The following is a 12,542-nucleotide window of genomic DNA, read 5'->3' as shown; positions in this document are numbered from 1 at the left end:
GGGATCAATACATTTATTTTGGTTTAAAAAAATGTAAATCCACACAGTTTTCTCATGCATTTTCTGTGAGTTATTTGAAGATCCTGCATAGTGTGCCAATCAGTCAGATGTGTAACAGATACCCAGGTATCCAGAGGTGCCAGACCCTCCCACCCCCATGATTGTGTCATCAGCATTGAGGTTATCTGCACAGGTTACACTCATACTGGACAGCTTCAAGGTGTAGCTGGGCAACCAAAGTCTGGCACTTGTCCTTGGTAGGGTCTTCTGCCCAAGGGTGCCCTTGTTCTTGCTACCCACTTCACACTCTAAGGGATAATCCCTGCTCCTTAAAACCCCAACACCCCACCTCTTGCTGCTAAGCCTATGGAGCCTGGTCTTTATTGGGTTCACCACATCTAGCACTGTCAGCTTGCCTTAGTGTGGAGAGTAAAATGCATTTCCTAAGCAACACAGAAACCATCCCCAAAGCTGCTGCACCCTCATGGTGGAAGTTTTGCTGGGATCCAGTGGGGAACACAAGTAATCAGTTGCTTTCCACTCTTGATTCACTATCTCCCCACCCTCTTTCTTTAAATTCATTTGAAAGGCTGAGTAACATAGGGAGAGGCATCTTCTGTCCACTGGGTCACTCCCCAGATGGCTTCAACATCTGTGGCTGGACCAGACTGAAGCCAGGAGTGTAGAACTCCATATCTCCCACTGGGGTGGCAGGTGGGAGATACCCAAGTAGTTGGACCATCTTCTGCTGCCTTCCCAGGCACGTTAGCAAGGAGCAGGATTGGAAGTGGAGCAGTGGGGATTCAAACCAGCTCTCTGACATAGGATGCTGGTGTCCCAAGAGAGGCTCAACCTGCTGTGCCATATCAGCCCTCTCTCCTTCCTCTTAAGGAAAACCCTCAATGTTAGCTGATGACAATGTTAGCAATATAACACCTATTCACAAGTTTCAAATCCACAAAATCAAAATAGACAAAAGGAAAAGTGCCTTGTACAATTTCCAGGGTAGAAAACTAGATATTGTTTAGCTGATCAGAGATGATTTGGCAGCAGCATACACAAAGCTTAAACTCACAAGTCCAAATTCATAGTCTTAAGTGTTCAAGGTTTCTAGAGTGCTGCTACTAGGGCCGGGCACTCTGCCAGGCTCTTGGAGACAGAATGAGCCTCGCTTTGGAGGAAGCAACACAAGTGCTATGCTCGGAGGAAGCACATTTGCATGACGCAGAGACCTCTGTGCAACCCGCGTGGAAGCCACAGCAAAGTGCACCTGCCAGGATGTAATACCCGAGTCTCCAGAGAGCATAGGCAAAGCCACAGAAGCACCAGTCTGTTTGGGGTCAGACGCTGCTAACAATTTAGTACGTCGTTGTGGAGGAAAGCTGGGGGTTAGGTAAGTTCGGTGTGGGGCCAGGAACCTGAGCCTTGATAAAATGTTCAACAAGAAATTACTCTAGATCGGACTTTAACCTGAGGACATCTGAGAGCAGAGAAAGTTACCTTCTCCGAGTGTTCATAGGCAGCTACCTCAACCCTGGCACTATTCTCATTATTGAAGAATTTGCATCCTGAGCGTGTTTCAAAGGGTAAACAACTGAAGGAAGCTGGGTAAGCATCCTACACACCAGGCTTCCAACCTCAGTGATCTTATCTGTGGCAGCCAAACACCCTTCAGTCACTGCAAAGAGAATGAGCACTTAACCTGCAGTTTCTCCCACCAAAGACATTTTGTTTTTTCTTCTGAATATACCTCTCTGAGTTTTAGATTAGGGGAAAACATGTTGAAAAAGCACAAGGCTCACCCTCAATGACAAAGATAATAACAATCAGGAACAAGGCACAAACCAAGGCCAGATCTAAGTTCAAGCTTGGCCTTGCCGCCCCCGCAGCTTTGGAAGCAGATCTTGGTGAAGACACTAGAAAGCCCCAGGTGCTGTTAACCCCTGGGCTGCTGTGTCCAGGAAGACAAAGCCCAAGTAATTGCCAAATGATTTGTGTGCTTGCATTATCTAGGGATGTTTAACTCCACAGTGGATTACCTTTTTTTCTTTCTTTCTTTTTTTTAGATTTATTCATTTATTTGAAAGGCAAGTTACAGAGACAGAGAGGTCCTCCATCCACTATTAACTCTCCAAATGGCTGAGATGGCAGGAACTAGGACAATCCAAAGCCAAGAGTTTCTTCCAGGTCTCCCACATATGTGCAGGGTCCCTCGTACTCAGGCCATCATCCACTGCCTTCCCGGGCATATTAGCAGGGAACTGGGTAGGAAGTGGAACAGCTGGGACTTGAACTGGCACTACCAGTGTATTACTTTTATAAAACTCTTATGTGGAACCATGCTTTGCAAAATGGGTCACTGGAATGAGAATGAGCTCCCACTGGGCAGAATCTGAAACTCCCTGACTGCCAGAGAGGCAGAAGCATTAAGCCCCTGTACCCCTTCTCTTCCATCAGAGAAGGCTTGTCCAGTTCTCCCAGGGCTCTTTATTTCTCCCTAATTCTGCTGTAGCATTCCCCCAAGATAAGACCAAACCTCTGCCTTCTGACCCTTCACTCGTTTCTGTCTCTCTGGGCATCTTGAGTGCCTGTGACTGTCACTCCCTGACAGGTGAATCTTCTGCTGAAGTCTTGCCCAAATTCCAGGGGCAGGTGAGATCACACTATCTGAGCCTCATTACTGCCGTCTAGGGTCTGCAGGAACACTAGAGTCAGGCGCTAGAGCTGGGAATCAAACCCAGGCACTCTGATATAGGGCGTAGATGTTCTAACCACTAGGCTAAACACCCACCCTGCACACACCATTGAACCATTAAACTCTCTCCTCTGGACACAAAAGACCCCTTGTCTATTATCCCTGGTGCCTGGTCTGATATGCGGAGCCTGAAAGGTCCAGGGCCCCATTTGTCCAGGTGCTGCACAGCTGCCCCCACTGGTGCTACCTAAGAGTTACAGGGCGGGTCCCCACTAATCTTGGGATCCGCCATCTTCACCCTTTGCAAATGAAGTGCTGGAGAACAAGCCACCTGAATCCTGCCATGAACATTTTGCTCTACGTACCACATACTACCCTCAACCAGTGTGGGGTTTTTAAAAACACATTCCAAAGCAAGCTTCGGACACCAGTACCCTTCTATCCACTTTATATTTTTTAAGATTTACTTATTTATTTGAAAGGTAGAGTTGCAGAGAGGCAGAGGCAAAGGGGCGGGGGGCGGGGAGAGAAAGATCTTCCTCCATCCACTGGTTCACTCCCCAGATGATCACAACAGCTAGAGCTGCGCCAATCCGAAGCCAGGAGCCAGGAGCTTCTTCCAGGTCTCCCACGCAGGTGCAGGGGCCCAAGGACTTGGGCCATCTTCTACTGCTTTCCCAGGCCATAGCAGAGAGTGGGATTGGAAGTGGAGCAGCTGGGACTTGAACCGGTGCCCATATGAGATGCCAGCACTGCAGGCAGCAGCTTTTCCCACTACACCACAGCTCCGGCCCCTTCTATCCACTTTCATACACAGCTTGTTTTGGTTGGTGAACTGAGGATTACCAGAAATCTGCAGGTAAGCAGAGGACTTGCTGATAAATGCTGAAGAGCTGCTCTGACTTCAGGGTGCTCTGCGAGTAACTCGGGCATGAAATCATTTTACATTTAAAGTGCGGTGACAGTGGTAAAGAGTTCTTCGCTGTCTCAGTTAACTTTTAACCCTGCAAAATTACATATTGTGTGTCAAGACAAAGAGATGGAGGGAGGCTTCAGGAGGGTAGGGCATGCTCCCCTTACTGCACATATTAACATCTTGCATAATTACCCATGGGATAGTCTCATTTTGGGTGTTTTCCACACCCTAAATTTAGCAAGCTAGAATTATCTTTTAAGCACCACTTTAAGCAACCTTTTTGAAAGGAAGTCTGCCAACCGCGAGGGGAGGGGGGAGCAGACTTGTGTTTCCTCACGGGTAGGAAGCCATACCCTTGGCTTAATCGTTCCAGCAAAAAGCAGATTGTTATTATTATACGCTGGTGACATAGCAAAGACCGTAACCCCGCAAACTCATTGCAGGTTTGCAAGATTTGAAACATACACGTTCGATTTGAGAACCTTGAGAAATGTAGGCTCTACTGCCAGGCTAATGAGTGACAGGAATCGCTGCTTTATGCATTCTGCAAGTTGTGCACACTGAATTGCATAATTGCCTTCAACATGCCCAGGGGATTTCATTGATTTCATTATTCAAAGGAACTCTATGTGGTGTCTCTTAATGACTAAAGCGTTCTTTCAAACAGGATGTAAGGATTTCTGCACTTTTTAATTTATAGACTTTGAGGCACTAACATCTGCATATAAAAATAGCTTTTTCTTAAAGTGAGTTGTGCCTGTGGAAGGCAACAAGCAGAAGTAATTTCTTGGAAGTCTTGCTTACAAACAGAAAGGCACAAAACTAGCACAGACGAAGAAAGAACAGCTTGGAATGAATGAGTTTTGTTCATAGTTACCAGTTTTAAAAGGAGAAGGGCCCAGTATTCGGGAAACAAAAGGTTCTCTGGCGAGAGGCTGTGCTGAAACGTGGCCGTGTTTTAGGAAAACACGGATTCTTTCCCTTCTATGGCTCATTATGAGATTAATTTGTACAGGAGAATAAACAAAGCCAGCTTTGGAATCCAAAGAATGGGTGGTAAACCCAGCTCTGCCTCTAATTAGCTGGGAGACCCCAGCCTTGTGCTGCACTCTCTCTAAGCCTCATTTGTCTACTCTGTAAAATGGAGATAATAGTACCTGCCTCTGGGCGTGCTAAGGAAGCGTACACAAAAAAAGTCTGTGAAAGACTGAAGGTCATATTAACTATGGGCTATTTTTGTCTTAAAGTCACAGGGAGCTGTGCAGCCAAAGGAGGACGTGAAAGAAAGTCTGTGAGAAACAAGAAAGCTTGTGTTTTCCCACCTTCCCTTATCATCACCATCCTAATTAACACAGCTAGCCTTTGTAGGGCGTGTACTTTTTATCACATGGTTTACTTCACTTCTTTGAGCGCAGCTGATATCCACTGACTATGCCATTTACAGCCAAGTCTGATATGGATAACTGTACCTAGAGTCCAAACTTTTCAAATGAATTCAATAGCCAGCACACTGAGTTGGTATGTGCCAGTACGTGCTAGTTTGTGCCAGCCACTGTGCCAATGGACAAGACCGAAATTGTGCCTGCTCCCAAGATGTTTACAGTTTGCTGGGAGAGATAAATACATACACACACAAGCAGGCACCACCATAAGGTAGGCAGGGCCTACATAAATTAAACAGGGAGGGGATGAATGTTGTGCCGCATGTTAAGCCACTGCATGAAATGCCTGCATCCCATATTGGAGTGCCAGTTTGAGTCCTGGTTACTCGGCTTCCAATCCGCCTTCCTGCTAATGCACACCCTGGGAGGCGGCAGATGATGGTGCAAGTACTTGGGTTCCTGCCACTCACATGGGAGACTTGCATGAAATTCTGAGCTCCTGGCTTCAGTCTGATCAAGACCTGGATATTGTAGGCATTTGGGGAATGAAACAGCAGAAGAAAGATTCTCTCTCACTCTCTCTTTCCCTCTCCCTCCCCTTTCTCTCCTTTCTCCCTCTCTCTATCACTCTGCCTTTAAATAAATAAATAGATAAATCTTTTCAAAATAAATTAAACAGGAAGGGGGAGGGGTGGCCACAAACACCTTTCTGACCTAGAGGTATTTAAACTGAGAGCGAAAGAATGACCAAGGTGAGAAGAGACTAGACAAAAGAGCATAAAAACTTAGAGGCAGAGTGCAGCTTGGATGGTTGGAGAACACATCTAGTGTGGGAAGAGCTGAGTGAGAGCAGGTAAGGGAAAGTATAAGATGAGGTCAGGGACCAGCGTCTGGTGTAGCAGTTAAAATGCTGCTTGGGATGCCTAGGTTCGAATCCCAACTCTGCTCTCAATTCCACCTCCCTGTTAATGCGTACTCTGGGAGGCAGCAGTGATGGCTCAAGTACTTGAGTCCCTGCCATCTGTACAGGGGACCAAGATTGAATTCTTTGGTTCTTGGCTTCAGCCTGGCCCAGCCCTGGCTATTGCAGGCATTTGGGGAGTGAATCAGCTGGTGGAAGGTCTCTCTCTGCCTTTCAAATTAAAAATAAGGGCCGGTGCTAAGGCTTCGTATGAGAGCCACCGCCTGCAGTGCTAGCATCCCAAATGGGCACCAGTTTGAGTCCTGGCTGCTCCACTTCCAATCCAGCTCTCTGCTATGGCCTGGGAAAGCAGTAGAAGATGGCCCAAGTCCTTGGGCCCCTGCACCTGCGTGGGAGACTCAGAAGAAGCTCCTGGCTCCTGGCTTTGGATGGGCATAGTTTCGGCCATTGGGGCCATTTGGGGAGTGAACCAGCAGATGGAAGACCTCTCTCTCTCTCTCTCTCTCTCTCTCTGCCTCTCCTCTCTCTCTGTTTAACTCTGACTTTCAAATGAATAAAGAAATAAATCTTTTTAAAAATAGATAAATAAATTTTAGAAAAAAGGATGAGGTCAGTGGGACACAGGGCAGGGCCTATAAGATAAAGTTCAGTTGCCATAGTAAGAAGTTTTAATTTATGATAATTGGACTTCAGCAGAGAAATGTCATTATCTGAGTTAAGTTTTTAATGGAAATGGAAATGTGGACAAGAAGGAGAGGCCAATCAGAAGGCTATTGGAGCAGTTCAGGTGAGGTGGACTTAAGCTGAGATGGTGATATTAGCACCAGAAAAGGAAAAATTCAAGATATATTTTGGAGACAAAATCAAATGTGTTGACAGATTGCCTACAGAGGAGAGAATTAGCGATGCTGACATTCAGGTTTTGGATAACTAGGGGGATGAGAGTTGTTCAACAAGAATGAGAGACTTATGGAAGAAAAAACTTTAGAGAAGATTAAAACTTCAACTTAGACATGGTAAATTTACACACGAGGCATATGAAAGGAGATCCTATGTAAGAATCTGGACATATGATTATGAAGTTTAGCAAGGGGTATGGACAAGAGACCCAAGGTAGGGTCTGAACATACAGGTGATATTGAAGGCCGTGGGAGGCATGAGGTCACCTTCTCAGCAGAGAAGGGTGGATAATGAGGAGAGTTTCCAAGACAAAGCCCGAGAAGCCATGACCTTTCAAGACCAGGAAGAAGCAGAGGACCTGGGAAAGGAGGCGTGAAGGAGGAGTGGGAGGGGAATGAGCAACAAGTGGGTCCACCACAAGCAAGAGAAGAGGAGATCTCAATCAGGTCAAATGTTTTGTGGAGAGTAAATAAGGAGGTTATGAAAATGTCCACTGAATCTGGCAATGAAGGGGCCAGCGGTGGCCTGAGCAAGAGCAGCTTTGCCAGATTAGTAGGGTGCAGGAAGAATTGATTGTGTTAGAAAATGAATGAGGAGGAAGAAAGCTGTGGGGAGCAGCCCGGACTGGACTGAGTTACTGGAATTAAGACTTATTCTATGCATCTGCTCTCCCACAATATGGCGCTGGGAGAGAAGTAAACAGCTTCCGCACAGCTGCCTCCAGTTCAACCAATAAACTGTAGGACTTGCTCCTGATTGGAGAGCAGCGTACTCGGCGTGTGGGCAGCCGAGTTGGGATTGGCGGAGGAGGACTATAAAGGAGGAGAGAGACGGCATGCACCGGGAACGTCTAAGGGGAACATCTAAGGGAACACCTGTGCAGCCCCCGAGAAGAGCCGGCCGGCGGTGTGCCGCTCCCCTGCAGAAGTGGGGAATGTGGCCAGGGGGAACTGCCCTTCCACGGAGGTGGAAGGGATAGTAGCCAACCCGGGAAGAACCAGCAGCAAACCCGGGGAGGGCCGAGCAGACGAAAGAACAGCGCAGGGTCCTGTGTCGTTCCTCCACGAAGAGGGGGAGCGACAAAAGCAGCCATTCCTAAAAATTGAAAAGAAGCAAAAACAAGTGAATCTGAATATCCTCATATATAATATAGTTATTGTATTAGTCAACGAAACAGAATCATAGGATGCAGAAATACAAAGGTACTTCATAAAGATCATGGAAAATGGAATTGGAAGATAAGTTCACCCTGATGCAGAAATGTTTGAACCCATGCATGTTATTTTCATTGCATGCATTTTCCATGAACTTTTTCAGAAAACCATCATATCAGAGGGGATTGTAATAGGAATTGACCCATGTGATTAGAGAGGCTGGGAAGTCCCGCCATCTGCCACTCAAAAGCTGTACAACCAGGGAAGCCGGTGGCATAAATCAGCCTGTGTCCAGAGGCCTGGGAACCCAGAGGGCCACTTTTGGAAGTTCCAGACTTCAAAGGTCCAAAAATCTGGAGTTCTGAGGTACAAGGGCACGAGAAAACCAATACCCTAATGCCAGAAGAGAACAATGAGTTCATTTTTCCTTGCCTTTTGGTTCTTTCTAGACCCTCCACTGGTTTCTATGGTCTCTGCTCCCACTGAGTGAGATCCATCTTCCATCCTTGGTTCCCCAATTCAAGTGCCAATTTCTTTCAGAAACACAAGACATACCCTGAAATAATGCTTTATCAGCTATCTAGGTTTTCCTTAACCCAGTCAAGTTGTCATCTTATTAGGTACATGCTAAAGACCAAAAAGAAGAGTGAGGGGGAATAGGCATTTAGCCCAGCAGTTAAGATTACCACATCTCTTGTCAGTACCTGAGTTAGAGTTTCAACTCCAGCTCCTGACTCCAGGTGCCTGCTAGTGCAGGGAGGCAGTTTAGTGATGGCTCAGTTAATTGGGTTCCTGCCATTATGTGAAAGGTCTGGGTTGAGTTTTCATCTCTTGGCTTTGGCCCTGGCCCTGAACCAACCGTTGCAGGCATTTGAGGACTGAATCAGGAGACAATAGCTCTCTCAAATTTTTTTAAAAAACAAATAAGGGCAAAGAAATCTTAAACTACTTTCAGTAATCTTATGCTTAGTAGTGACACTATTGCTAGTTTAATTTGTATAATTGAGGATAAATCAAATAATTATGAGAATTATTAGAAACCAAGAGATTATATGTCTCATATTAAAGAAATAAAAGCCTAAAATCTTAAATCTGAGTTGGAAATATCAACATGAAGTTGTGATTTCTTTTCTCTTTCTGAAAAATACCCTTTTCCCAGATGTGCCCACCAGGTAGAAGACTAAGCAGCCTAGAAGACTAAGATCTACAAAATCTACAAAATATCAGGACCAGTGGTCTCTCTGTTCAGGTGGTAGCTTTTACCCAGAAGGGCTCTTTGGAGAAACGCTGACTTGATATTTCTGCTGTAGAAAGCAAGAATCCAAGACTACTGAAGCCCAGGGGACAAAAGAAAAGACTCCCATAAGCCAAAGATGGAACATTTTGAGCATAAAAGAAAAATAACAATGTAATGAAGCTCATAACAATTACAAAATGACTTTAAATCATAGGAAATGAACAAGAACACCACCAAAATACCAGGTATTCATCAGAAGTTGCTAAGGCACTAAATTCATTAATCTAAAAAGCAGTAAATAAAGGAGAAGAAATAACACGTTTCCTGCCTTTCCTGTACAAGCTGTATTTCAGAATGATCAAATAACCAGTTGTGGAGTTAAAGTTCCTTTTTTTTTTTTTTTTTTTTTTTTTGAAGCTCCAAGTCATTCTTTTAAGCAAACATGGTTGCAGGGTGGGCATTTGCCTGACAGTTCAGCAGTCCACACTCCATATTAGAGTGCCTGGGCTCCACCGTAACCCACTCTTGGCTCCAGCTTCCTGCTAATGCAGAGGGAGGCAGTGCTGATGACTCAAATGCTTGGGTTTCTGCCACCCACGTGGACTGAGTTCTCAGCTCTTGGCTTCAGCTCAGGTCTGATCATTGTGGACATTTAGAGAGTGAATCACCGGATGGGAGCCCACTCTCTCTCTCTGTGTGTCTCTCAAATACATAAAATAACACGGCTGGAGAAGTCCCCCAGGGTGAAGGCTCATCCAGGACACAGCTGGTCTCAGGACTAGAGATGCCATTGAATTGGTTTATTCTTTTAAGAGACGGTGCCAGATTACTTCCCAAAAACTGAAGGAAGAGATAAAGACTGGAAAGCACATTTTGGTAAGAATGCCTCCAGTTCCATGAATTGAAGTCATGTAGACTAAGTGGAGACAGGTGGAGTATTGCCACTATTTTTGGCTCTCCTAGGCACTGGAGGTTCTCTGAGGTCCCCGCCTGGGCCTCTGCTGGGTGCCATTCATAAGGTGTACAGGGGGAGCCATGTTTCAGGACTGTATAACCGAGAGGTTCACAAAAAAAGAGTGGAGCTATTTTAGAATCAGAGACCTAAGGCAACTGCTGTCAGAAAGAAACCTGTGCAAGGCCCCGAGCAGTGTCTGGGGGCTTACTAACTGTGGGAGATTATTTGTCAAATGCCTTCATCATAGCCCTTTCTCATGGCTTCTGTGTATCACTGTGTTCCCAGTAAACGAAAACCTGTCAAAGGCCAGAACTCTAGCCAATTCATCACTTCTCCACCTTGGTTTTCCCTACTATTGACTACCCTATAGTCGATCACTCAGTGATGTAATCGTTGATTAAAATAGGAGCAACGTATTTGTCAGCCTTTTATTGTTTTCACTACGATACCTGAGAGGAGCAGCTTAGGAGGGAATGAAGCTCACTTCAGCTTTGCTGTTGGAGGTTCAGAGTCCAAGTTCAGGCAGCCACAATAGCCTGGCATCTGGCAGGGGCTGGTAATGGAGGAACCACCACATGGCCAGGCAGCAAGCAGGGAGGTAGGGAGAACACTCGTCCTCTTTTATATGGTCTCTCCATTATGGGGTCTGTATTGGGGTACAGTGGGTTAAGTTACTACCTGCCACGTGGGCATCCCTTATCAGAGTGCTGGTTAGAGTCTTGTCTGCTCCACTCTGATCCAGTTCCCTGCTAATGTGCCTGGGAAGGCAGCAGGAGATGGTCCAAGTAGTTGGATCCCTGCAGTGGATGTGGGAGACAAGAACGGAGTTCCTGGCTCCTGGCTTTGGCCTGGGCCCAGCCCCAGCTGTTGTGGCCATTTAGGAAATGGATCAGCAGATGCAGGATCTCTCTCTCTCTCTCTCTCTCTCTCTCACACACACACACACACACACACTCTTCCTTCTCTCTCTGTTGCTCTGCTTCATCCAGGTCTCCCCTGAGGGTAGCAGTGACCCAAACACTTAGGTCATCTTTTACTGGTTTTCCTAGGCCATTAGCAGAGTGCTGGATCGGAAGTGGAGCAGGCAGGACTCAAACTGGCACTCACATGGGATGCTGGTGTTGCAGGCGGTGGCTTTACTGACTATATCACATTGCTGGTCCCTAAGTGAGTACTTTAAAATTTTATGTTTTAAATTTTTTTGAACAAGGCAATACTTATTTGTCGGAAACCTACTGCCTCAGCAGTCATCAGTGGGGCTCTAAGGAAGGAATACCCCACTTTCTAATATAGAAAAGGGTGTATCTAAATACCTATCTTAAATAAAGGAAATCTCTTCATGGTCCTCAACGCTCTTCTAAAATTGTTTTAAATTGAAATTTAATTCACAAACCATAAGAAGCACCATTTTAAAGTGTACCATTCAGTAGATCTTATTATATTTGCAACATTGGACAACTGCCATTAGCTAATTCCAGAGAATTCACATTACCCTAAAAGGAAACCCCACACCCATCAGCAGTCTCCCCCAATTCTCCTTCCCCTCATTTCCTAAAACCACTAATCTACATTCTGACTACTGATTTGTCTACTCTGGACATTTCCCGCAAGTAGAATCACACAATAGGCAGTGTATCTCCTTCAGGTGGATCCATACTGCTGTGTGTCTCAGAACCTTATTCCGTTTTATGACTCAGTAATATTCCATTGCAGGTATACATCACATTTTGCGTGCATCAGTTACAGGCTTCAGGGTTACCTCTACCGGCTGCCATGAGTAGAGCTGTTGGGAACACTGATGTCAAAGTTTTTATATGAATACATGCTTTTAGTTCTCTTGACTGTAGAGCTAGGAACAGAAACACCGGATCATATGCTTAACTCTGTTTAATTTGTTGAGACATTGTCAAGTTGTTTTCCACATTGCACATACCATTTTACACTTCAAACTTCCCCATATTCTTGTCCAGGTTTGTTATTTTCAGTGTTTTCAATTCTAGTCATTCTAGGGAATATGCCTCAATAATTTTTAACATTATTAGGGGTCTTGAGACCAAAAATTTGAGAATTGCTTTTCTAACAAATAGCTTTAAAAAATGTTAATCAACTTGTTATCTCTATAACAAAGTACCCAAGGTATCTAACTATAAGGAGAGAAGGTTCCTTTAGCTTGTAGTTTTGTAGGTTCAAGTCCAAGACCTTGCAGTCCCATGGGTTTGGCCTTGGAAGGGCCACAGGTCATGATGGTGGAGTTGAGAGGAGGAAAGGTCACATGGGAAGCCAGGAAGCAGAGAGAAACTCGGAATTTCATAGCAACAAGGTCTTGAGACCTACTTCCTGCGGGCACAGACACTGAAGAATATAAGACAGTCCCACTAGGC

Source organism: Oryctolagus cuniculus, chromosome 2 (genome assembly GCF_051225735.1).
Source record: "Oryctolagus cuniculus isolate XC-2025 breed Fujian yellow rabbit chromosome 2, ASM5122573v1, whole genome shotgun sequence".
Lineage (NCBI taxonomy): Eukaryota > Metazoa > Chordata > Mammalia > Lagomorpha > Leporidae > Oryctolagus > Oryctolagus cuniculus.
This window is presented reverse-complemented; position numbering follows the sequence as displayed.